This window comes from Mustela erminea, chromosome 15, assembly GCF_009829155.1.
Source record: "Mustela erminea isolate mMusErm1 chromosome 15, mMusErm1.Pri, whole genome shotgun sequence".
In the NCBI taxonomy this organism is placed as follows: Eukaryota; Metazoa; Chordata; class Mammalia; order Carnivora; family Mustelidae; genus Mustela; species Mustela erminea.
The window spans coordinates 54,832,276-54,859,753 of NC_045628.1; the positions used below are offsets into that span (position 1 = coordinate 54,832,276).

The following is a 27,478-nucleotide window of genomic DNA, read 5'->3' on the forward strand; positions in this document are numbered from 1 at the left end:
TCCTTATTGTATGCAGGCAATGTGCTTGAGAGCAAGAATGTAATGGCGAGCAAGACACAGACACAGTGTGGGTCTGCAAAATAAAAAAGCATTACCAGACTTGGGCTGGCTGTAGTGTGGCAAACTAGGTATTCCTAGTGATGAGGGAGCAGAAGGCAAGCCGAGGACAAAGAACAAGCTGACACCCTGCAAATCAACCCCCCACTCCCAACTCCTGGGTGGGACATGTGTAACATTCATCCAGGAAGCTCCCAACGGTCTTAATATTAATGTGTTCCTAGAGGGAAAAACTACCTGAACTTGACAATGGCAAGGCCTCCAGTATCCAGTAAGTCCTTAACATATGAAAATCCTTTTGAAACCTCCCTTTTCCTTATCTCCCCCAACTCCCAAGATGACGATCAGCCACCCCTCATAACCCCCTTGCAGCAGCTCTTTCTGCCCACGGGTCCTGTCCCTGTGCTTTAATAAAACCAACTTTTTGCACCAAAGATGTCTCAAGAATTCTTTCTTGGATGTTGGCTCCAGACCCCAACCCACCAAACCTCACCTACATTCCAAAACCATATCACTAGGAACTTGCCTATCATAAGAAAATAATAACAACAACAACAAGATTCTGGATATAATCATTCATTAGAGTATTGTTAGGCTTGCAATAAGGAAGGACACTCACTAAGATTCCTTCCTTCACCTACACTCCCAAAAAAGACAGGTAGGCTGAAACCAAGAATTGCTATGAGCAGGAAGTATACAAGAAGCCCAAGTTGTTGGGAGAGAAAATGCCAGTATCGGCACTGTGCCAGGAGATGGCCTGACAAGTCAAGGTAAAGCCACAGTCTGAGGATCCCAAGATAATTAGGACCCAGAAACTTTTATCTTCACATGGTCCTTCCCCCAGTTCCCAGTCATCCAAGTTGACCCTTGTACTTCAATTATAAAAGTAGGCAAGGGAAAGAATTTGAGCGAATCAGAAATCACTGCTGGAAAACATGTCAAGACCAATGTTTCATTGAGAAGCACATTTTTCTTAAAGTCAGGGTATTAACTGTGCATTTAGAGAAAAGGATAGGGGGAAAAGATGCTTAAGACATCTACCTACAGTTGACCTTACAGGTTAGGTTTTACCAGAAAGTCTCACAGATATCTTGGCCCAAATTGGGCTTAACTTTATCAAATGCATATGTTGAGGGTAAATCTGTGATCAGAGCTGGGAATGTGGTGTAAGCATCGTCCCCACCAAAGATGCCCAGAACTGTTTTCTCTGTACGGGTAGCACAGTGTACTGTCCAATTCACCAGCTCCCCATACCCCCATGATTTTACTACTTAATGAAATACCACACTGAGAAAGAAGGATGGCAAGATGGAAAGGCTGCCCTGGGCATATGAATAAGATGGCTGGGAGGTAAGTTCGGGTTACTATTCCTTTCCTTACTCACTTTGTGCTAACTATCCCTCTCGTCCTACTTCTCTTACCTCTACCTGAGGTGCTGTCCCCAACACAGGCTATCTCGTTACCCCAGCAGCTGGCTACAAGGCAGGCCAGGGGTTCAGTTCTCCTTTCTGCTTGCCAGCATAAACAAGAGCTACAGAAAAGCAGGAGGTGGAGGTCCTGTGCAGGTGGGGAAAGCTGGGAGCTGAGTAAACCAGAAATCCCATTGTCTAATCCCTGGCCCAAGGGATCACTGACATATGGGAGGTGCTGGAGGCATAAGGATCTGTGAGACATCCATTTGAATCAGAGTCCCACCATGTGCTTATCAGAGTCATCATCATTATGGCAGTTACTCTGCAACCCAGCAAAGATAAACTGTCAGCCTGGGCACAGAGCTGGGGACTTCCCTCTCCTGCAAAACATGGCAGGGCAGTTTGGCAGCACAGTTTCCATATCGCAGGACAGCTCCTGCCGCAAGTTCCCCGGGGGGCCAGTTTCCCTGAGCTGTTCCACTTTATGCCTTCGATCCTCATCTCCCAAGTTATTTCAGGGGCTAACACATAACGTCTGTTGGAGGAACCGAAAGAAATGAGACGTCACTGGCAACGCGGTCAGGTATTTTGACAGTTAAAACCCAGATGCCTTTAGCTAGGTTCTCATAGAGGAATTCTATCGATTCCAAAACAGCAGTATAAATTCCGTCAAGGACAATTTTGTGAGCCCATCTTCACACCAACTATTTCTTCCCTTCCCCCTTGAAAAGGACATATTCTGTTCTTGATGGTTTTTCCACCAGTGTCCTGGTTTAATTCATTGCTAGTTCACATGACACCAGAATCACAAATTAGGGGGCTTGAGTGTGAACATGGTAGGGGTTTGGCAGTAGCATCTCTGTTTTGGTCTGTAAACTCCTGTGCTCCGGCCAATCAGACAGCAGGAAAAGCACATAGTGGAATCCTGATGTCCTAATCCAGCAAAGGAAATTCAGAACAATGGCTGACAAGGGTGGAGCCTTTCAGAAACGTTAACTGTTGTTAGAGCACTGTTGGGAACCAAGGAGATGAGCAGGCCAGTTTAAGAAGGGCAGAAAATGAAAGAGAAAACGTGAGTTAATACTGAAAATATGATGCAGGATAAAATAAAAGTTACAGTTGTAGTCTTCTAATCAGAGTTGGATGGGATTCAAATTGTTTCTGAATTTGCAAGCTCCTTGTTGAGCTAAATGGCCAAAATAAATGTATGTGAGGAGAAAAGGTAACTTCTAAAATATATTAAATGTAACACAATGATTGCAAGTATAAATGAAATCCAGACAAGTACATTTCCTCTATGCCCTGTGATCAGTTTTTTGTCATATACAGTTATGCATTTTTTCTTGTATTTGCACATCCTTTTTTTTTTTTTTTTTAAGATTCTATTGATTTATTTGAGAGAGTGAGAGAGATAACAAATAGGCGGAGAGAGAGGGGAAGCAGGCTCCCTGCTGATCAGAGGGCTGGATGTGGGGCTCCATCCCAAGACCCCGAGATCATGATCTGAGCTGAAGGCAGAGGCTTAACCCACTGAGCCACCCAGGCGCCCCTGCATATTATTTTTTTTTTAAAATTTCAATTTAATTTAGTTAACATATACTGTATTATTAGTTTCAGGGGTAGAATTCAGTGATTCATCATTTGCATATAACACTCACTACATCAAGAGTCCTCCTTAATGCCCATCACCCAGTTACCCTATCCCCCACCCACTTCTCCCCCAGCAACTCTCAGGTTGTTTCCTACAGTTAAGAGCCTCTTACGGTTTTCCTCCCTCTTAAACTTCTTAAATTTCAAACTTCAAATTTCAAACTTCTTAAACTTCAAAACTTCTTAAATTTCACATGAGTGAGATCATATGGTATTTGTCTTTCTCTGACTTATTTTGTTTAGCATAATATCTTCTAGTTCTATCCACGTCATTGCAAACAGCAAGGTTTCATTCTTTTTGATGGCTGAGTGATATTCCATTAAACACACACACACACACACACACACCCCACACATACCACATCTTCTTTATCCATTTATCTGTCAATGGACATCTGGTTTCTTTCCCTAGTTTGGCTATTGTGGACATTGCTGCCATAAACATTGGGGTGCATGTGCCCCTTTGGATCACTATATTTATATCCTTTGGAGAAATACCTAGTAGTGCAGTTGTTGGGTTATAAGGTAGCTCTATTTTTAACTTTTTGAGGAAACTCCATAGTGTTTTCCAGAGTGTCTGCACCAGTTTTGCATACTCTTCTTATTTATTTTTTTAGGAGGGAGGGAGAGAGAGGAGAGACAGTGAGGGGAGGGGCAGAGGGAGAGAGAGAGAATCTTAAGAGGGCTCCATACCTAGAGGGGAGCTCGGTCTCACAACCCTGAGATCATGACCTGAGCCTAAATCTAGACCCTTAACCAACTGAGCCATCCAGCCACCCCATGTGTTTGAACATTTTCAACCCAAATCAGTGAAAGCTTATAAACAACAGGGGCTAACCATGGAGGCTAACCAAAGGCATTGCTTGTCTTGTCCATTGCCACCAACAGCATGCACTCTACTAACAAGCCAGGTGTGACTTAGGTCTCACTAATGTGGGTGGATAGGCGTTAACCAATGGCAAGGTGCCCACTCTCAGGTTTCCTCCCTTTCTCTGAAACAACGGACCAGGTCTTTGTTAACAGCACACGTAAAGTTTGCTGAGAGGAAGAAGTCGGTGGCTATAACAAGATACAGAGGCTAGCAGAAGACTGTTTGCCCTGTCTCTTCACCTGCCTATACTGAAACTGCAGCATATTTGGTCAGAAGGTCTTTCTATTTATACTCTTAATTTCCTTCTTTCTTTTCTAATTTTTTTTTCTTTTCCCTCAGAGAGATGGGTGCTTCAAAATTCTGATCAGAATTGGCAGTGGGAAAAGAGCAGGGGAAAAAATGGTACTCTAGTACTTCTGTGGCATATTCAGAAACCCTATGAATTTTTAACGAAGGAACAATGTCCACAATTAGATTTGAAATGAGGTTTTCTTTGTAGGCACGCTTATGGTAAGTGGAGTATGAGTGGATTTTACTTTATATTCAGTAAACAATACCAAGTACAAAAAACACCACGATTTAATAGAAAATAAAAGCAAATTGCTGATTGTTCACAGATCTCTTTTTCTTCTCCTAGATTTACAGAAGTGTGGCAGTTTCTAAAATTGCATTTTACTTTATTTAAACTCCAACATATGCCAAGGAACTCAATGGTACAGAAAGTCATTTTCAAGAAGTCATGACCTGAAAGCTCTCCTTTTGTTGTTATATGGAGAATTTTTAATTTCTGTCTTATATATATGTGTGTGTGTGTGTGTGTGTGTGTGTGTGTATATGTATATATAATTTTTTTTTTAGGATTTTATTTATTTATTTGTCAGAGAGAGAGAGAGTTAAGCACAAGCAGGCAGAGCAACAGGCAGAGGGAGAAGCAGACTCCCTGCTGAGCAGGGAGTCCAGTGGAGGACTCGATCCCATGACCCTGGCATCATGACCAGAGCCAAAGGCCGATGCTTAACCAGCTGAGCCACCCCGGTGATCCTGTGTGATATATTTTAAACTATAAAAAAGAATTCCCAATGTATAACTTGGGGAGAAAGATACTAAGCTTCCCCATTCGGAAACTAATCCATCTCAAACGTATATTAAAAAAAGTTAAGAGTGAAGAAGAAAATAGCCTGGGGTTATGGCAACTTGATTTGCATTTTGAGGCCAAAGCTGAACTCTTGTCTTACTATGGCTCAAATTTCTAGCATGACAGAATCATACATAAACAGCCTCCAGCACCCTTGGATGACTTTCAGGTTCTTCTGGAATCTGCTTTCTGGTCACCTCGGCTACCTCAGTTCCTATAGCATCCCCTCTCCCGGAGTCCCCAGGACTCAGGCCTCGTTACTCTTCCTTGAGCCTGCCAAGCAGGGTCCTTGCTCAGTGACTGTGCCCTTGTGTTCCCCCATATCCTGTCCCACTCCTGCTCTCCTCTGAGTCCCCTCTCTGCTGAAACGTCACCCCCTGCAGATAGGCCCCCCTGGACCTACCCAAAACCAGTTCTTCTGTCCTTCTCCCGCCCTTGTTTATCTCCACAGGATTTTGCAGGTTCTGAGGCTGTATTACATAATCATGTCTTTGGTAGGCTGGTCTCCTGTAAGGGCAGTCTGACCAAAAAAAACCCCCAAAAAACAAACCTGTGCTTTTCCTGCTAAATCTCCATCAGCCCAAATGGTGTCTAGTACACAGCAGACATGCATCCTTCCTTTCCCCCACCACAAATTCACTGAATAAATGTTCTGAGTGTGTTTGTGTGTACACACATGCTAACACAGACACACACACAGAGTATTAATCGGGTCTTTTATTTTCGTATTTCCTGATGCAGGAAGGAGGTCTCCTTCTTGGAGGACCGGAGGGACCACCCCTTCCAGGGCTAGCCCATTCCTGGAGATAGCAAATAACTCACCTAAGACCACACTTTTCAAATGCAAACCTAGAACCCAGACCTCATACTCTCAATCATCTCTGTTCTAGGCGCTCACACTCTAAACCACCATTCCTCTGCCCTCACTGCCCCAGGGCCCGGCACCAGATACCTGGAGAGAACCCCTGTACCTCATGCCTGCTCAAATTATTCCAACTAGTCAATCCTAAACCTGCTTACTCTGCTTCGCTCATTCCTTTCCTCAGAAACCACACTAAAGCCTCTTGCCCACATTTCCCCCTCACCCCACTGGGCTCCCGCTGCATCCTGACTGACCTTAGTGTGGCTCCCAGTGTGGCCCAAGGGCACACTCTGCAAACTCTGAGTAACAAAATATTTTTCAATGTATCTCTTGATCTCTTGGCTTAGCCAAACCTAAATAATAATAAAACCTGCATTTTAAAATATACAGATACGAATTTGCTAAATGACTCAAACAAATGAAGTTCACTGTGTCATCAAGCAAAATGACATGACTGTGACCAAGAGTCACGGTTTTCCTGGTCTCATGAGAAATAAAGTGTCTGTGATGTTTTAAAGATTTAAATGTAATTTAGTCCTCATCTTGGTTCTGAGATTAATTTATGAATTGTTTTTGTGGTCATTATTGTTGAATTCTACTTTGACCCTCAAGCATTTTTTTTTTTTTTTTTTAAGATCTAAGTACCAGTAAGTCAACAGAGCAGCCCTGCCTTGTTCTTTTTTTTCTTTTTCTTTTTTTTTTTTTAAATTTTATTTATTTATTTGAGAAAGAGAGAGAGAGAGAGAGAGAGCTAGAGCTTGAAGGGGGGATGGGTCAGGAGGGGCAGAAGGAGAAGCAGACTCCCTGCTGAGCAAGGAGCTGACTTGGTACTTGATCCCAGGACATCAGGATCATGAACTGAGCGGAAAGCGGACACTTAAATGACTGAGCCACCCACGCACCCCTGCCTTGTCCTTTTCTGCCAGACACAAATAATTAACACTAGACACCAAATACCAATAAATTTTCAATGAAGCACACACAAATTTATTCTCTTTAAACTTAAGGAAACAGTAAGTCCTACCTATAATTTTCTAAATTATATAGGTAGCTTTAAAAGCAGTGAGGACACATTTCCATGACTTGAAGCACTCAGTGAGTTTTTCAAAGAATATTAGAACCATTACAACACAGTTGTTCTCTTCTCATTCCAAAAAAATATAGTTCACGTTGTTCCATGGCCCACTGGTCAGATGCCTCGATGTTCTCTGCTGGCACACACCTCAGGCAGGGTTAAGTCTGGGCCTGACAGGCGGGGCAGTCCCAGAAACTGATCCTGAGAAAGTGACCTTTGATTCACCCTCACAGTAAGCTCAGAGGAATGTGCTGGGCAACTTGCACCTGGTAAGGAGGAAAGCCTGAGGATGGAGTCTTCAGCACAGTAGGGATGGCCAAAAAGCTACAAAGATGGCCACAGGAATGGCAAAAGGAGCTTCTAGAATGAACTGAAGGGAGCCTAAGCCCTGTCAGTTGCTGCCTCTGGCAGACAAGTCTTCAGTGGGATTTGATAGCCAGGCAAGCTTGCTCTCTAAGGGGGAAAGTGCCACAGAACTTTCTATTCCATGCAGCTGTCCTCACGTGGTCAAACTCATGCCTCCTCCACTTACATTACACAGCACTCCATAGCCACGGTCACCCTGCTGGCACCCATATCCTCCCTAATAGAAATACCTTATCCTGCTTAAGGTATTAGTAATAATAAGAGCATGATTTTCAGCAAACTTCAGAAAGGTCTTAAAACTGTGTTCACATGCTTTGAAAAGATGCTTTCCTAATCTATGCAAGGATTAAAGATTTACATCAGAGGAGAGAGAGGAGTGTTCTCTCCAGGGAATCAGCTTTCCTTTCTCACCCAAAGTCCCCACTGCCTCCCACACCCGCAGCAGGGCCTCTGCCCTCAGAGTACCGCCCTCAGAGTCCCAAAGTTTTAGGGCGGCTTGCTCCCTCCAACTCAAGGGTGGTATGTCCGGGGATTTGATGGGAGACATGAAACCATTAGTTTAACTTTTAAGAGTTATGTTTACTTTTAGCCATGTGAAACTGATGTTTCTGTGGATTTAAAATGGTCAAATATTGGAAGTTTCACATAGTTGAACCTCACATGTGTCCAAAACAATGTACTAGAAGAAAGCTGTATGATTTTGCTAATATTATTGCTTAGGAAGAAGACTAAAATAAATACTTTAGCAAGTCATGTATAAATAAGTAAAAAAATTTTCTGATGGTACAAACATGGCAAAACATGTTAAACTGATACCCACCTTCGAAGGGCAAACATCTGCATTTTGACAACCAGTGTTTCATATGCCTCTTTGGCCATTTCACATGCCCCATTTTGGTGGTTATTTTCTCTGTGTGTCTATGTGTTTGTGTTTTCTCTTCAACTGGTTTCCCAGACACTCCAAGGCAGGGAGTAATCTGAATGGTCAACGTCTCAGCATAGTACCTTGTACACCATAGACGGACCTATCCTATGGACCTGACGGTCACTTACAATGGTATCACCAGGAAATACCATTTGTTTTCCTTTTTTTGTTTGTTTGTTTTCTTCGAAGAAGGCTCTATGCCCAACACGGGGCTTGAACTCATGACTCTGAGTTCAAGTATGGCATACTCCACTGACAGAGCAAGCCAGGTACCCTGTTTTTCTTCTTGTTTTTCTAAAGCTGGAAAGTGATTGGCCATGCAGTTATGGCCAGGAAGGCTTAGGCCTGCAGAAACTTAAAACTGAAGACTTCTAACAACGTGGCACATTAGAAACTGCTAAGAAGTATTAAGAGGTAGTGTGGTCTATTGGACAGACCACAGGCTGACCATCTGAACTCACTCCATTTAGCAGCCGAATATGCATTGTTTCCTCTGCTTTCCCATCCCAACAGACAATGCCACAAAAAGGTAGGAGGGGAGAGACTATGGGAAGCCAGCTCCTCCTATGACATGCTCCTAGCCCCATCTTCTCTGTTCAGCTACTGACCACTGTAGCCAGCATTAAGTTCAATACTGTCCTTAAAAAATGATGCCTAGGTCTTCTGAACTGTGTGGGGATAATTATGGCTCACATGTTTCAAAACATTACCTAATGTCACTCATACAACCTATCTACTTCACTTCTCGTTTAAGAACACAAAATATTACACACAGTTGGTATTCTGAAAGGTCTTGTAACGTGTTTCTTTTAGATACAGCAATTAAGAAAAAAATTATGCCTACTAACCAGTCTTGCTGTAATTCGTAGAATGCTATGTCTTCATAATACCTAGGAGGTCAGTCACAAAGATGTTACGATCAATAACATTTTTTATAATTATTATTGAAATGTGTGGTGAGGAGAGAAGAAAGATTGCTTTCATCTGGGGTGTCAGGGAAGTAGCACAGAGAAGAAAACTATTGGCTGAGTCTTGAGGGATTAAAAAAATACCTCAGTGGGGAGAGAGAGGGAAAATGGCAGCCCAAGAAGGGAACAAAAAACCCCAATGTGGGAAATCCAGAGTGGTGGAGACCACTGAAAGGACAGGGTTGTGTCTATCCTCACTACTTTACATTTAAGTGGAGTCATTCGATTATATTGGTCTCTATATCTACAGAATGACAATGGTAGTTTACATTCCCTAAAATGTTGCTTTGAGAAAGATGTGAAGGAATTTAAATTCATGCTTCCTAAGTATAATGTTTTCCTATATAAAGATGCTATCTTATCAGCTAGAAAACTTAAGTAAGCTTTTTTATAAAAAGACAGACTGAAAGGATTAGGAAGGTCTTGAAAATATAAACATACATTTACTCACCAACTCATGAAATACTAAAACTAGGGTTTTACTGCTCAAAGTGTAAACGGAAGCATTTTAGTAGAAAGAAATTAAAGCACATTTTACAGCATAGAAAGTAATCTCAGAATTCATTAACCAAGAGACCAAAATATATAACAAAATATATATTTTAAAAGAGTTTAAAATAAAGTCATGGAAAATAGATTCATAATGATTTAGTTAAACCAGATTAGGAATGGCAGGAGTCTGTTCACAACCTTCGAGGAGCCCCAAAGTGAGCTTTCTATAGCCTTAATATTGATCAGTTGCAAGGAAGAAAAAAAAAATTCAGTAAAAACATAAAGATTACTGGACTCTTAGAAGAAAGTTACTGTACCAGCCTGATGTTCATAATAGTGAGGACAGAGAACATTAATTCTAATCGGATACCCGCCATTGACTTGTGAAAAACATTTTAAAAGTTCAGTGAAAAGGTAGGTATGCTATGAACACAGAGATATCAACTCTAATAGGAAAGAGATTCTGAAAAATAAAATTTTGATCATATAAAACTCTATAGTCATAATCTTAGGGAAAGAAAAGGGGACACCGTTACAGATATCGCTAAGTCTTGACAAGAACTGCTGTGGTGAATTCTGGTTCTATAAAAATGAGAAGTAAATGGAAACAATAAAAATGAGAAGTAAATGGAAACAATGACACAGAAGTAAAGATAATCACAAAAGTGGGAAGAATTCTTAGAAGAATGCTAGAGAGGCCTATCCCCAGAAGGACTGCAACTGAACATTTTGAAAAAATACCAAAGGTAGTACACGGAATATATTTAAACATACCTGAAGAGAAGGGACAAGGACAAACAGAAATACTTCAGGGCAAGGCCATTAAAAAGGCACAAGAAACATGAAAAAAAAATTGCTCAGTTACCATTTTGTGGGTCTCCCTCTGCAAGCACACAATGCATTAACTGGAAATGGTATAATAAACCCCCATGGGCATGGAATTTCAGCCCAGGTGTTAGTAGGAGTAGAGAGAGGGAAGACAGTAGAGCTATCTTCAGATACTCTCAGAATAAGAAACAAATGTGATGTTGAATCTAGGAGCCAATGAGATAGGATATTAGGTTAAATACTACCCACTTCTCTTCCCTGCAAATCTGAGTTTGTAGCAAGTTTATTAAGATTAGCTCATTTGACCTTGAGAACTTAGTGCCACATTGAAACTGCTCACAACAACTACAGAATTCCAAAGAACGGTGTCGGCTTTGGAATAACAATTTACTAGCTTGGTGACTCAGGGAAAAAAGAGAAAGGGTGAAGCTAATCTTCACATATTAGAAGGAAAGCAAATATAGAAGATAGAACAGATTAGTAAGTGATACATCAAAGAAGGGAATGAGGACCAGTGGGATATGGCAAACCCATTTCAGGTTCATTCATTCTTTCCCCCTTTAGCTCAGTGAATATTTATTTTTAGTTAACTCCTGTTGCATAGCATTGGTTTAAGTCCTACAACAACAAAAAACTCACTCCAAAGAAGACTGGCCCAGCTAGATAGGGCAATACACAAGTATAAATGAATGGATAGAGAGCCAAACGCGTACTTTAATTAAAACATGGGTTAATATCAAGGACAGAGAGGAAGAATCAATCAACGCTCCCAGTGAAGTGATCTTGGATTTTCTTCATGGATGGCTGAAGGTTAAAACTGGAAGGGCATTAACAAGAAATGAAAAGTGTTTCAGTGATCAACAACACTATGAACAAAGACACTTGGGTGAAGAGTACATGGCATGTACAGAAATGAGTGTTTTTGTCTGGCTGCAGCTTAAGGGGCAAATGGTGGGGAATGATACTGAAAATATAGGCAGGGGAATGCTAGGGAGTTTGATTTCCATAGGCAATGGGGCCCTAATGGAGTATTTTAAATTGGGAGTGACAGGATCAAATTTAATTTAAAATAATTCTTCAAGTGATATAGAGGGGAAGTTCACAGGGAGAAAAGCTTGAAGAGGTGAACCTATTCTGATAATAATTACTAGGGTCCAGGCAAGATACGGCAGTAGCAGAGGAGCGAGACAGTGGGAGTAGATTAGAGATATTTCTGCAGACAGAAAGATAGGACTTGGTGAGCAATTGGAATATGGAGGCAATGGTGCAAGAAGGTAATATTCAAAAATGATTCTCCCGTTTATGGCTCAGGAGACTTGGTGGATAAAAATAGGGGATTTCCAAGGCATAAGAACAGTTAAAATATGAGTTTAGTGTGGAAGGAGGAAAATGTGAGCTTTTTTTTTTTTTTTTGAAGACTTTATTCATCTATTTGACAGTGAGAGAGACAACCAGAGACAGAACACAAGCACAGGGAGTGGGAGAGGGAGAAGCAGGCTTCTGCCGAACAGGGAGCCCAATGGGGGCCTCAATCCCAGGACCCTGGGATCATGACAAAAGCTGAAGGCAGACAACTGAGCCAGCCAGGAGCCCCAATGTGAGCTTTCTATAGAGCGATCAATAGCCCTCATTAATGAACTTACATAATATATGCAAGCATGTTGTCCCCCAGGCAGATATCTGATTCTACTGACAGCTACAGAGCTAGCCTCTGTGCTCGGCGCACAGTGATTCTTGGCCTTTGATGGACACTGGAATCCCCTGAGGAGGTTTTTGTAACTATATCTGGTCTCCACACTCTGATTTCTAAACCCTCAGTGGATCTGATGTGAGGTTCCAAGCATTTTTTGAAACCACTCCAAAGGAGATTCTCATGTACATCAAAATTTGACAGCCACTGGGGATGTAGTCAACAAATAACTGATCCATTAATTAAAATAGGAAGGGAAGGAGAGAAGTCTTCCTGAGGTTTTTGAAGAAGCAGCTAGTTGCCTCTACTCAACGGTATGGTGTTGGTTGGAAAGTGTGCAACATGACCTTTCATATTTTCCAATCTAAAGGTTTCATGAATGTGATGTTACGGTGTCCCTAGCTTTGACTCTTGAAGACAGAGCACTGGTTGAGTGATCAATGAATCTTTTTGACGTCTCTCTCTTGCATTATTAACGGCCATCCTGCCTAATAGCAACACATTATTTAACTTTGTAATATTTTATTTACTTGCCCTAATAATGCCTGTCTCTTTTAGAATGGAGCTCCACGAAGGCAGGCATACTAGGTTTTTTTGCTCACTATTGTGTGTCCAGCATTTACCCAGCAAAACACAGATATTCAGTGTATAAATGAGAAATGAGCCAGATTGTTCTTGTGAAAATTTTTAGGCTATACTGTATCACTTTCAATAAGCCTATGGACCTGTTCGTGAGTGTATTTAGACCCAGAAAACAGCTTCAGAAATAATAAAAACACATACAGTAACAGACAAGACATTTTTTATATATTTTTTACCTCAAGGAAACACTTTGCCTCCAAAACTTTAAGGTTATATACACAGCTCCTTATAGAAAATAAATGAAAAATATGGAATAAATATATAAAAGGATGAAACAGGTCCAGGTGTTTAAATCTGAGAAATATTTAAACCATGGTCCTATTCCATATCTAGATCTAGGAAGTCTTAACCTCAAAGTCTCATTGACCTGGGGCTTTCATATCCATTATGTGTTAGCAATCAGGTCTGACAATTAGGTACAAAACAAATACACAAATGAAAGGGTGGGAAGGATGGGAAGCTCAAAGTTCATCTTAGAGCAGTCGAAGAAGTAGAAACAGGTGGCTGATGTGAAGATCCAAAAATGTTACAAATCCCTATATTAATTGTGACCAATATGCTTCTGTATGTTGAACAGTTAAACATCGGCTTAAAGTACTTACTACAGTATTCAACCAGCTCGTGACATTTTTTGCCGTTTTACTGCCCCGGGACTGAATGTTTCCTCCCTCCCTCCCTCCCTGTCTCATTCCCTCTTCTTTCCTTCCTTCCTTTTTGGACAAAAATGATCAAAATCGGAATTCTCCTTTACCTACTCTTTGCCAAGCATCTACAACCTTCACATATGTCAGCTCCTGTAACTGTCACAGCAGCTCAACAGATCAGGAAACTAGAGATCAGAGTGTGCTGATGTATGCCTGAAACTGGAATACCATAAAAAGTGTCCATTATAATTTTTAAAAAAATCACTGAAGCATCATTTTTATCCAGGTGAAAATGTATATTCTATGTATAAAAGCACAGTTTTATTAAAATACTAAATATAAACCTCAATTATGAGAACCATAAAGCACTGTGTTCTAATGATACAATTTGACTTCCTAAGAAGAAAATAGTATTGTTTCAACTAATGGTACCAAAAAGATGTAGGATATACTGACCTCCTATGCCTTTTGACCTGGGACACTGAGAAGGGTATATCACCTCTGTGATATTCTTGCTAAAACTGTATAACCTCAATTTAATCAGAAGAGAGCATCAGACAAACCCATATCAAAGACATCCTGCAAATAACTAACCAGTACTCTTAAGAAATAATGTCATGGGTATGGAAGAAAAAGACAGAATGCAGGACTGTTCTATTCATTTTTGGTATTTCTGGTGTATTCGGATCGTCAGTTTAAAGACCAGCTGCCAGTACACAGTATTGGAAGCATAAATATAGTGTTAATTCTGTACTGTATCTAGGATATTAGCTAAACTTTATAATGCAAACTTGTTTTAATATTATTTGCAATCTTCCCTAAAACAGTTACAATCGAAAGAGGATTCTCTGTTAACTAGAAACTCCAGTTAACAGATTGAAAATGACTTTACACTAAGCTAAATATAGATGTCATTTCTTACAAAGGCTGTATGTCTTCCCAAATCAGTATCTGAGCTCAGAAGATTAGAATCAGGAAGGCTAGTTCCATTGTCCTAACCAGAGAGCATACCAGAGAGAGAGAGAAGTAGGACAAAAAAAATGTCGCGGGGAGGGGCAGGGATTGAAGCCAGGAGGAAGGAAACACTATTCCCTTAAAACACATTAATTAGCCTGTGAATACTACTAGATGCTCCAGGCTAGAAGTGAGCAGCTTGCTTCTAAACAGATTTTAATTTTTAATCCAGTGGAATAGGTCAGAAGCAGCTCTCCCACCGGAGGCCCTGGCCCAGAACCTACCTGCCCCCAGGCACCACTGCGGGTCTGCTGGTAACGGTCACCTTTGGGTAAACGCAATCTCCAGGCAGCTGCCTGGCTCTGGGAGCTCTGATCCCAAGGAGCAGTAATAAAAGCAGGACGAGATCTCACAGTAGGGTGGGGGTTTTTGCCTTCGGTATTTTTGCAGAAGTGAGAAAGGACTTCGCCAATTTAAAAAAAAAAAAAATTTTTTTTTTAAAGTAGGAGTGGAGATATCTATGTTTGAAATAAAATTCTAATAAAGATCAGCTTTACTACTTAATTAAATTTGGGTAGAGGAATATATGTTAGTGCAAACGTGATATTCATGAGACAAACGGTCTGACATGGGAAAGATCTCCCAGGGAATCAAACGTCTAAATGCAGGGGGCCCTGAACAGAGCAGTCCCCAGCACGTCCAGACACGGAGCTAAAACAAGTAATGATGAACGGAGTCTGACCGATTCCCAAGCTCCTCACAGACCTCAGATTAGCTGGGTTATTAGTGCAGCAGGTCTCAGCTGTCCATGGAAATGAGAACACATTTTAAAAGCTGCATTTGAATTTTAAAGGTACTCAACATTTCTGCATTGTTTACTGAAAAAGGTCAACATGCTTGTGTCTTATTTATGCAAGGCAGAACCTCAGTCTGAAAGCACTAGGTTTGCCACATGGCATTCGCTAAGAATGTGTTAAATGCATAGTTCCAGAAGCGAGAGTATTATTTTTCAACTCAGTGAATGCATTATTAAAGGACTACTGCTGTGTCCTTATGGGCAGACAGGAGAGGAGGCAGGGACACTAAGTCACTCACTATAAATTCACAGCCACACCACCAAACCCACAGGACTCCACCCCTCTTCAATTCCCTTTTGTCCAATCTAGAAAAAAAGAAAAATGGAAACATTTAAATGAAACACATCTAAAACTTCAGAGCCAAGAGCAGGGTCTTTGGCTCTTTGGATAACAAGTACCTCATGGAGATTTGTGCCTGGTGTCCTTTCCCATATTTTGGATCTGTGTGAACATTCACAAGAGTCCTCAATTTTTCCTGCACATCAGAAGTATAATGCACTGACTCCTTCCAAGAAGATTTGTGTTAAAATCATGAAATGCCCATACGAGTAATTTTTTATTAACTGAACCTGAAATAATACATAATACATACCAATTTTATGACAGTGAGAAGAGTTATGCACTGTAGTAAGCTGAAAGTATCTGTTGTATAAATTAAATCTTCTTAGGAGTAAGTCCAGTGTTTTAAGTAGGCTATGGAAAAGCATGATATTAATGCCAGGCAAGTTTCGACTGGAACACAGGCAAGCCTTTATCATTCTAGGAGAAATACTTCTCTACTATAGAGAAATTCCCTGATAAATTCAGAAATTATCTTTTTTACATATTTTTCACTTGGAAAAATGTTCTCTTTAAACTATGCATTTTTTTATACATTATTGGATGTATAGCTATTAGATTTACATACAACTATTCCAGTAGACATCTTCTATATAAAACCAAGTGAATCAGTGACAAAAATTCTTACCCTATTCGGATGTGGGAAGCAAATAAATGACCAGTATCCCCAAAAGCATGGTACTATATGCCTAGTTTTATGTTACACTTTCCTCTTAAAAATAAGAATATGTAAAAAAACAAAAAAACAAAAAACAAAACTTAAGTCTTTGGAAACTTTCTTCAGGAAATTTCAGAAGACTATGGTTTTTAAATTACACTTTGGTTGGCTGTATTTTCCTCAACCTCATTTCCTCAACCTTAATTCTTATATTAAAAGAGCTGATGCTGACATAATTTGGTCCAACCCATCCACAGGTACAGCGCACATCACCCACTCTGCTCTGCGCGGGTAACAAGAGATGAATCAGGCACAGTCCACGGGTCCTGCCTTCCAAGAGCCCAGAGCTGGGCAGGCAGGATGGACAGCTGGATACCTGGGGGTACCAGACTGGGACTCTGTTCCAGCAGTATGAAGAACATGCTCTGGCAGCTCAGAATAAAGAGCGAGGATTCGGGAAGGGGACATGGGTAAGGAGGGCAGAGGCTCAGTAGAGCAGATGACTTTTGAGCTGGATCTTAGAACATGAGTAAGATTAGACCAGGCAGATGAGAGCATTCTAAGTTGGAAAAAAACAAATCAGCCCATGCATGCCAAATTTAAAAATCAGACTTTTAAGAGTGTTTGATTTCAGGGGACGCCTGGGTGGCTCAGTCGGTTAAGTGTCTGCCTTCCGCTCAAGTCATGATCCCGGGGTCCTGGGATGGAGCCCCTCAGTGGGGCTCCCTGCTCAGCGGGGAGCCTCCTTCTCTCTTTCCCTCTGTCTGTCCCCAGCACATGCGTACACACTCTCTGTCAGTTAAATAAATAAAACCTTCTTTTTAAAAAAGTGTTTTGCTTTGTGGCGCCTGGGTGGCTCAGTGGGTTAAAGCCTCTGTCTCCGGCTCAGGTCATGATCTCGGGGTCCTAGGATTGAACCCTGCATCAGGCTCTCTGCCCAGAAGGGAGTCTGCTTCTTCCCCGGCTCTCTCTGCCTGCCTCTCTTGCCTACTTGTGATCTCTCTCTCTGTCAAATAAATAAACAAAATCTTAAACAAATAAAAAAGTGTTTTGCTTCAAAAAGATTTAAGTTTGCAAAGCCTAACATGAGATAAGATCACGAAGTGGATGGTTACATTCTCACCAGCCTACCCTTCTCTCAAGCACCCTAGATGTTTAGGAAGTAGGTATAATTAGAAGGAGCAGAGGACTGAGAGCCCCTTGGTAGGAGCAGAGAAAGTGAGAATCCTTCCGGAACTGAAGTAAGATTGGGAACCAGCACTACATGCCTGTGAGGACAGGTGTTCCTGCTGAAATGAGAAAAAGCGTATTGCAGCGATCACGTAATTTCGGTCTGCTTAAATGCAAGTTACTCTCTTTAAGAAAGAGGGCCTGCCAAGAAAAAAGCCTGCAAAGTGCCATCAGCTACAGGGTCTGTAAGAAATCTGCTCTGTGCTAGCGCCTACTGGTCACAAGTTGAGGTGAAAGCAAGAATTTCCTTTCAGTGACTGAGTCACTCTGGTACTTGAGCACAGGTGAAGACAGGCCTGGTGTTTTGTGCTCTGCCCATCTCCTGCCGCAGAGGGAAAAGAGAGGGAGAAAGCAAGGTCAGAAGGCCTGGAGAAGGAAAGGAGTTATGGGAAGTCCCTGTCCTCAGCTGGGCTCTAGGCAACGGCTCTAAGCTCTGAGGATTCTAGCGCTCAAGGGAGGATGGCTGGCTAGTGGCTGAGATATGACGAGGAGGACAGGACTTGGATGCACTTTCATAGTGCCTAGAAGCCAGCCAAACCAGAGTTTAAAAACCTAATGGACAGTTAGGAAGCCAGAACCTAAATATAATGGGTAATATTTTGCTTATTCCTATTTCATAAAATGAAGTTCATCCATTCATATTGGTATTATTTTCAAAGGGGTACGTTATGTGTAAGTATCTATGTGTGCACTGGTGTATGTGTGTGTGTGTGAGAGAGAGAGAGGTTAAAAAAATAAACTGAGCACCTGGAGTGTGTGCATTGTTTATTTTTCTTTGGGCCATCTATAGAGGTAGAGCCAAGTTTCAGGAAGAATGTATTTAGGGCGCCTCGGAGTGTCTTAATTGTAATTCCCTTTTTATATGGGGAATTACAAAGTTATAGTTCCCCATATAAAAGGGGGCAGCTTCTGAGAGTTGTGTGATTCGCCCCTGAGCCTGTGGGGCCCCGCACGCCTCCTCCTGGGGTGTGTAGGCTGTGAGGCATGGGGCAGGGCTGCTCTAGGCTCTGAAGTCTTGGATTCTGACTCCCAGTTTTGGGAGGGGTCTGCTGCTGGCGCACTGCATGAACTTGGGCTGGTCACAGTTTTCTCAGGTAAAAATGCAAAGCCAGGGCTTGGATTTTAGGGACTTTTCATGGCTGTTTCCTCCCGCAGTGTTCTCTGACTTGGTAGCACAGGGTGATGTTCTGAAAAGAGGTTTTCATCCTTCTGGGTTTTACTTACTCACATTTGAGAGTCGCCGTAATAATAACAATGCCCCATCTAGTGTCCAAACAGGGAATACTGGTCCAGGAGTACACGTGTGGTGGGGAATGGCTCTCAGCCCTCTGTGGCATCAGGGCACAGAATGGCAGCTGGCAGAAAGGCTGCCCGGGGGGTCTTTTATCTCTCTGACCCAACTTGGTGGCAAAGGACATTTTTTAAAAAGCTGGGTTTTACAGCTTCTAAGGATGATGTACAACGCCAGCACAGTAAGACTTTTATTAAGGTTGCCCAGAATGATCTTTCCTAATATTTTTACTGGCAGCGATGGCCATAAACACAGACGAGCCTCAGGGGGCTGGAGATCAGAAGGCAGCAACTTGCTGATGGACGGAAGGAAGGGATTCTGGGCGTGCCCCAAGCAATCCAGCCTCATTCTGGCATCTCACGTAGATTTTCACAGACAAAACCTGGAAGTCTGGCAGGGTTTCAATTCCCTCACCTTTCCCTTTTTGTGTCTTTCCTTCCAAATGCTCTCACAAGGAAAATGAATCTGACCATTAGCAGCTAACCACATGCTCTTAGAACGTCCCACGTTCCTTACCACTCTCTGTCCCTCTTCCGACTGAATCCCACCCCACAGCGAAGAAAGCACGGGAGGGAAGGAACACGAATACTGGGACAATGCATGCATCGGTTAAGCAAACGGGCCTCCTCCTCCTGTGTTTGACTCTCTTGTGCTGCTTTTTCTTCACTAAGTGCGGGGGCAATTTAATTTTTATACTGCCTTGTAAAAATCGCTGCGTTGTGGGACCTGCCTCCCTCTGGGAAGCCAGGTCGGTTCTGTGGAACATTTGGGCAGTGTCTCCTGCATGCCAGACACTGTCTTAATGATGTCTGGGCTAGGAGAACATAATGAGCCCAAACTCAGAAATTCTCCATCGGGCTGCCCGTCCTGCCCACAGCCCTGTGACCTAGATTACTGGAAGCACGTTTCACTTCTTGTGACCAAGTTCTTAGCAGCAGAGATTTTTCTCCTTGTTTATTACACTTAGACTGATTCTCTTGATGGTTGAACTGACCCCAGCAACTGCGTATCTTTTGGAATTCTCCAGTGCTGACCCGGGCCGATGGCCAAAAAACTCACCTGCCTGTTGACCTGCTTCGATCTCTTCTTACTAAACTGGGTGCTTCTCTGTCACCTCCCTCATTAGCCTCCCTTCCCTCCTTACCTTCCAGTCGGTCACTTGGAATTCTATGATTTACTAGCCCCTTGCAACTTCTGCTCATCTCTGAACTTTGGTTTGCCAGGTAGTTTAATCTGCCTCCACTGAGATCCATATTCCAAAAATCACTTGATTCTAGGGTGTCCCAAATTTTCCTGACCCCCCCTCATCACAGAGCCCATATACCTGCTCCATGGTCTTCATGCCCAACCCAAGAGCAGCGTGCCCTCTGACTGAGTTCAGAGTGATGATCTCTGCTCAGTCCCACTAATCTAAATACAGGTCTGGTGAGCTGAGGTATTCTTGACTACAACTATCACTTGGTAACCAGCAGCTCAGGAGGTTCAAACAGAAAACTGGTAAATAAAATTTGCCTTAGAGGCCTTCCATAACACAGTGATCTTTGACAAATACTGAAGAAAGAAGACATCTGGAATATTTACTGAACATCTAGAATGGTACCTGGTACACGATGGGGATTCAAAAAAATTTTGGCCAAGTTATATGTGGATATCTTTTAAATAACAAATTATAAATGTTTGGAGTTCGAATTGGATATTGTCAACTCCTTTCGGTTAAAGAATCTATCTGGTTCATATAGATATCCCCAGGACCCAGCACAGTGCCTGCCGTATAGTAGGGCTGATAGAAATTTGCTGAATTAAAATGACTTTTTAGAGAAAATTACGTCAAAGTCACTTCTGGAAGATGTCTAATTTCCCGGGAGGCTAGATGTGGTAGGACAGCTTAAGATGTCCAGACAAAACTATCAGAGCAGTTGGAGCCCTAAATCTATAGGCTACAATATTCTGGAGGCACTAGAGTCTGTGAATCTACCCCATGGGTATGAATCTCAACAAGAGAGGAATAGGAACTCTTCAGTGACCTAATGTACATTCCCCTCCTGCTGGGATCTTCTGTGCCTTCAGATTTGACCTGGGAGGCAAAACTCTTCTGGACAGCTGCTTACTCATAAGCAAAACTAGGAAGCTGAGCTTGGCTGTGCCCCAATGATGCCTGAAACATGGATGAACTTGAAACAGCCAGCTCTGGGCCCTCTAATGGAGCCCAACATAGTTGCCACAACAGCTGGATGGCAAAGGGCCATCCTGTAATCCTGTAATGCTCTTAGTCAATGCTGTAAGGCTAAGTGGTTTAGAACACTTAATTTTTTGTTATAGTTGAAGCTATCGAGAAATGTAGGAAACACTATACTTAGGTCATTCAATGGTGCAAGATTCTCAAAGTATATTAGAATGTGTTAGTGCTCATTTTGCATAAACCATAAAGCATCCATTTTAAAAATACCCATAGCAATCAATGTTTTTAATTGAGCAGAAAAACATATAGAGCTATAGAAATGTTTAGTCCGAGCTGTGGTTCCTGACAGTCATCTTCAGAGATAAATTTCCACAATGGATGTTTCAATTAAGACAGTAATATTTATTGAAAGGTAAACCATAAATGCATAGTCACTTGAAACATTATTGAACAGAAGTAATTTATACTGCAGCTGGAGCACTGCATTTTAGCCTTGCTTTGATTTTATCAGCATTTGTCAATTAATCAACGTGAACCTTGTAAAACATGTTCTCTTATTAGTGGAAACAAGCAATTGCTTGCAGACTTTGAAGGAAAGGTCATTTAATAATTTGCTAATTGTGCAAAGATAGATTTAAACTTAAAAAGAAAGGCAAACAAATGCCCATTACTGCTGTGCATACATGCGACCTTAAGTTTAATGTTGCTCACTTAAATGTGGTCCATGATTCCATTTTTGTTTTCATTTTTAACTGAACAGCAGAAAAAGATTAAGACGGAAAAAAAAGTAAACTCAGGTTTTAAAATTTATTTTAAGAAACTTCTTGTTGTCACCTTTACCATTTCAAAGGAGTTGCTGGCCTTGAGGCTATGGTTCTAAAAAATTAACTACATTTTCCTGGGGAAATAAAAAAAGAGAGAAAAAAGACAAAGCAAAAGAAATAGAAAACAGCAGCACCAAAGAGCCATACAGTGGCAATGTTCCGTTTCCTTCTTTCTTTTTGGTTTTTTTATTTGCCTTAACTCATCCTTCATCCTGCGAGATGAGATGTCAGCTCCTGCTTCTGACTGCTGGTTCATTTTAAGTTCAGTAAGTGAGCAAGAAGCTGAGTCAAGTTCTCCCCGGGCAAACCCTGCACCCGCGCACGTGCTGACTTGACTCCCTCCGCCCCCCAGAAAGTGCTTCCACTTCCAGCACCGCTACCATGCGCTCTGCAGTCACCCACGGGATGCCACATTTAAAACGGGGAACATACCTTGGGGAGCAATTTCTACACTGGCATCTGCAGGACTGAATCGAGAAATCCGCACCATCTTGGAAGTGGCTGTGACGCCGAGGACAAGATCACATGCCTCGAGGCATTTGTAAGACTAAGAATTTTGCATGGAGTTTACGGAGAGGAGACCGACATTGGTGGAACGGAGATGGGTGCTGCCAGACCCAGTCTGGGCAGACTGCTTTGCTGCACGGCTCCTTTTATAAGGGTTAAGAGGCCCGGAGTTGCTCTCTGCCTGCTCAAACTGGCTTATCAATCCATTCCATTCCGTTCTGTTCTGTTCTAAATAAGTCATTATTTCAGGCACATTTCCCTAAGCAGATGCAAACACTCTTTTCCTGTGTGAGATTCCCTTGGGCAAATTAGGCTTCTTGGAAAAGGGTCAAGGAGCAATCAAACAAAATACCTACTGAGAAACAAGCCTGTGTTTTGGGGGGATGCTGTCAGTCACACCAGCCAGGAATCCGATTTGAGACACAGACTCCTGATATCTGCAGCCCAAGTTTCTTTTTATGGTCATAACTGATAGGCTTATTTTTTTTCCCAGCTTTATTGAGGTAGAACTGGCAGAAACATTTATATAAACTTAATGTGTACATACAGTGCTGATAGATACCACAACTTTTTTGTGGTAATCATCTCACATAGTTACCTTTCTGGTGAGAAGGGTTTATGTCTCAAGGAAACAAAACTGATAGTCATAAGACAATGGAAAAAAATGTCCTTGTCTAATATTTCTAATTAAATGCTGCTAATCAAATTCCAATTTCTTAATTAAACTAATAAAAACTTTTATTAGGGAAAAGTTACTATAAAATTGCTATCTTGTGTTCTCATCATCTTATCTAACAAATGTGGGATATTTCTGAAATAAACACTCATTAAATTTTTTTTTTTTTAGTCCGAGGGAGAGAAGTCCCTTTTATGTTCTTTGAGTATCTGCCTTAATTCACTTCAGGTTCAGGTTGCTCACTTGCATAGACCAAGACTTTTTCCAAACAGGAGAGACAAGAGGCACATGCAAAAGCGGGCAGGCTGGCGGCTGGGTTACTTCTGAGAAGGGCTGTTTCCCGACAGGAGTTATTTCGACATAAACACATATACCACATTACGAAGCCACAGGGAAAAATGAATGGATGTGGATGGCAGGTTTTCATTTGTTTTCGTGACATTCTGTAAATAAGTTTGTGTGTTTCAATTCAAACGGTTCCATTATCTCAGAGGTCTTAATCATTTGTGATGGCAGTTTCGGAAGTGCTCAAAGCGCGTGCTTAAGGAGCATTACTGGCATTTGGTGTAGTCGTGCTACCTTAAGCAGATTTACAACTTTGTTCATGGTTATTCTTGATCATCTCTTTTTAAAAGTAAGTTCAGGCTCATGAGGTGCCTCAAGCATCTTCTGGTGTTTCTGTCTGTTGGTCAGCTCTCCCCCCACTATATCTGGCTCTGCTGGGCACCTGCACACTCTTCCCATGAAACTACAGTTGGCAAGGTGAATGGCGGGAATGGTGGCTGGTGGCACTAAACTAGGGAACACATTTACAGAGGGCAGCCTTGTTTGAAAATGTCCCCTGGATTTTGGTTGTATCAGGTGAGGCGAGGCCAGAATTTTAGGAGATGTTTGCCCATGAAAAGACAGTTTGCTCTATGCATTTCCCAAGAGGAGGGGGCCATGCAGTGCCAAGAGGGTCTGGAGGCACCAGGGTCAGCTGGAATCAGAGGGAATAAGGGGGGGAATTTGGGCAACAAACCTGTTGGTGTTTTCTGCAGGAAAGGCAAAGCAAGGCAAGGTGAGAGGTTTAGGGTTGGCTAGTCGGCGAAATTTCAGCGGTATACGACTGGTTCCCAACTGTCCAGTATCTGGCGCTGAGGTGATTTAGTAGGGGGGATAATATTCTGGACTGCAAGGGCCTGAGAAAAGGAGGTGGGTGGGGGCATGGGCTCAGGATGGCTTGATCTGCACATCCGAAGAATGTTCCTAGGCCAATTGTTTGAGATCTCTAGGAATTAGCTAACCCTGCATGGACAGAGCCTTCCCCAGGATCTGCGAGGCCCTAGGATATCCAATTATCATGAAATACAGAAAATAAAAAACACGATTAATGCAACCCTGTCAGAAACACTGCCTAAGAAGCATAAGAACAGAGTTTCTCAGACTCCACAGTGCAGAGAAATCACCAGGTATTTTGTTAAACTACATGCGGATTCATTTGATCAGGTGGGGTTTGAGACTCTGCATTTCCTATAAACTCCCTAGTGCTGCTGGGACCACCGTGAGAACCCAGGGAGAAGAATATCCCCACAAGTCTGCTCTCTAGCTCACCTTCTGCCGAGAAAAGGGGAGGACTTCACATTTACTGAGCCCTGCTGTGAACCAGCTCCCGCGGGGCACTGAATATTCAGACTTCATCCTATCTCACTTGGACAACACCCTCTGCTCCTAGGAAAAATTATCCCCGTTTTAGAGGTAGGAGAACTGAGGCTCCGGGTGATTAAGTCACGGGGCTTGGGTCACTTAGTAAGAAGTTATAAATGTATCTGACCTAAAACCCTTTTTTTTTTTTTTTTGCCCCACTACAACATCAATACAGATGGCACCACTCTGATGGAAAATAAAAAGTCTGATCTGATAAAGGCTTCATAAAGTATAAAGTCCATGGACTTGAATCATGGGGCATTTCTAACTTGACTTCTGAAAAGAAGGGAAATTCTAAATGGTGTTCATTATCTCGGGACCAGAAATAAATGGTGCTGACTAAATAACTTCTATTTTTTTATGGCCTTCCAAGAAACACTGTGAATGGGACTCCCTCTTAAACTAGTGTTTTTATTTTAAGAAGTGATGCGTGTATGCGGTAAGATATATGCAACGGAAGTTACTCTTCCTCCCACATGCCCTTAGTTCTACAGCTCACAGAGAACTGTCGTTAGGTTTGTGGCCTTCTAGAGATTCTGGATGAATAATAATATTCTGTGCAAATAATGCACTTTTTCATACAAATTCATTCATACAGTCATTTTAAGGCACTGGGCAGGGGAAACAGTAAATAAAACACACAGAAACCCTACTGTACCTTACATCCCAGTAAGGAATATATACCTCATAAACAAAATAAATACGTGATATGTCAAATAGGAATAAAAGTTAATGGAGAAAAAGCAGGAGAGGGGATGATTGTGATTGTAAACGCAGTGGTGAAGGAAGAGCCAACAGAAACAGTGACATCACCGTAAAGACATGAAGGGAATCCTCCCATTCCACGCTGACTTTCCCTTTGGCAGTGTGCGTTAAAGCTCTCCCCATAACAGAACTGAACAGATCTACCTCATTCTCTTTCGTGGGTCCATAGGATGCCACTGTTTGCACATAAGAAGGTTCTAGATTAATCCTGTTGTAGAATTTGTTAAGATGATCAGTTAGAGGTCATAAAAAGATTGGGGGAATGTAGCATCCAACCTGATGAAGTGCTCAGGTGTAAGAAGCTCTGGATAGAAGTCCCAGAGCCACTCACAGCTTCGCCCCCCGCCGGCCCCCCGTACTGGTGCTTGTGTTATCCTTGAGTATTGCTGGAATGTCTTTTTGAGTGTTCTGGCCTCAGGAGAGGTTTTCCCCTTTCCTGCCTCATCTTAGCCTATGCTACTGTCGACCAGGCACAGGGGGATGTCTAGAAGCTCCTCTAGCTGGGGTTGGTGGGGTAGCCAAGGCAACACCCTGTATGCAATTTTCCTCAGTGCCAGGCTACCTGGAATCCTTACAGAGTCAAAGGAAATCTTTGACCCTCCAGGTGACAAGCTTTATACATCCCCCACAAATGAAGCAGAAACAAACATTTTAGGGAGCAGGTAACCCTCTGGGCTCTGAAGGCTATCTTCCCCTTTAGGAGAAAGCATGTAAGCTTCCCTAAAACAAAACAAACAAAATCCTTACCTTCCAGTAAAATTTATTAATGTGGATACAGATGTTTAACTCTGGGCCATCTGACTGAACAGATTCCACATTTAATGAAAGATTAATTTATTCATTTAATTATTATCTGAGGCGGGGCCTGGATTATGTCAGCACTCAGCCAAGCTCCGTAGGAGGAATAAATATCAGTGCACCATGGCTCCTGTCCTTGTCACCTTCTAGCTTTCAGCAAAGACAGGACAAGTAAAAACCAAACAACACAACATAGCAGGACTGTGGTAAGTGGTGTCAAACGCAATACAATGAGTATTAAAACAAAGGGGAGAACACTATGATCCGAGGCCTCTTGAAGACCCTTCAGAGAGGAATCCAAAGCGAGATACAAAATGGGAAAAGTGGAACAAGGAGACTCTGGGACTGGGTGTGTGTGTGCGAACACGTGTGAGCGGAAGGGGAACACAGGCCCAGCTGAGGGGAAGAACAGATGCTGCAAGGGACTGTGCAGTGGCCCTGAAGAGCTTCAGCGCTGTGCTTGAATGGCAGGCAACGTTGGCTGGGGTGAGACCAGCAGAGGGTCCTAAGGCCCCGACTTCATTATTAGATGTGGGATAAATACATTAGTTTCAAAAGAGATCCAAAAAAGCAACATTAGCTTCTTCCTCTGTTTTTGTTTTTTTTTTTGTGGTGTACAGGAGTGGGGGAGGGTTGTACTCTTTGGTTTTACAACCTCTACTTCTAATTCCAGTAATTTTTAAAACCCACTTCATACTTCTCAAAATAAGATATGCCTACAGTTTAAAAAAGCTATAAGGCCTGTACTATAAGGCCTATAATTAAAAACAACCATCCCGTCTGTCACCTGTCCCCCCAACCCCTTCCTGCTCCTTGGAGATCATCACGTTTTTGGTTTGCTTTATTATGAAAGAGAGTTATTTGCCAGAGTGAGCTCGTTACACAGGTAAGTCTTTGGCCCCACGCAGTTAGTTACTCTCAGTTTGATAAATCTATGTGTTATCCAGAAGAGAGAGACTAACTGGTAACCAACCCATCCCTCCCCACAAAGAGAATGAATCCTGCCGTGGAAGAGAAAACTACTTTCAACTTCCAAATTTAAGTAATGTGTACATACGGATATTTCTCAATTTACCGTTTTTAGAGATTACTTTCTG

General features: G+C 42.1%; 1 protein-coding gene across 13 annotated transcripts in view; it reads right to left on the bottom strand.

The window, feature by feature from the left end:
- ENOX1 (ecto-NOX disulfide-thiol exchanger 1) overlaps window positions 1-27,478 on the bottom strand; it is a 568,976-nt gene that overhangs the window by 225,773 nt on the left and 315,725 nt on the right. The gene's annotated exons all lie outside the window — the stretch shown is intronic.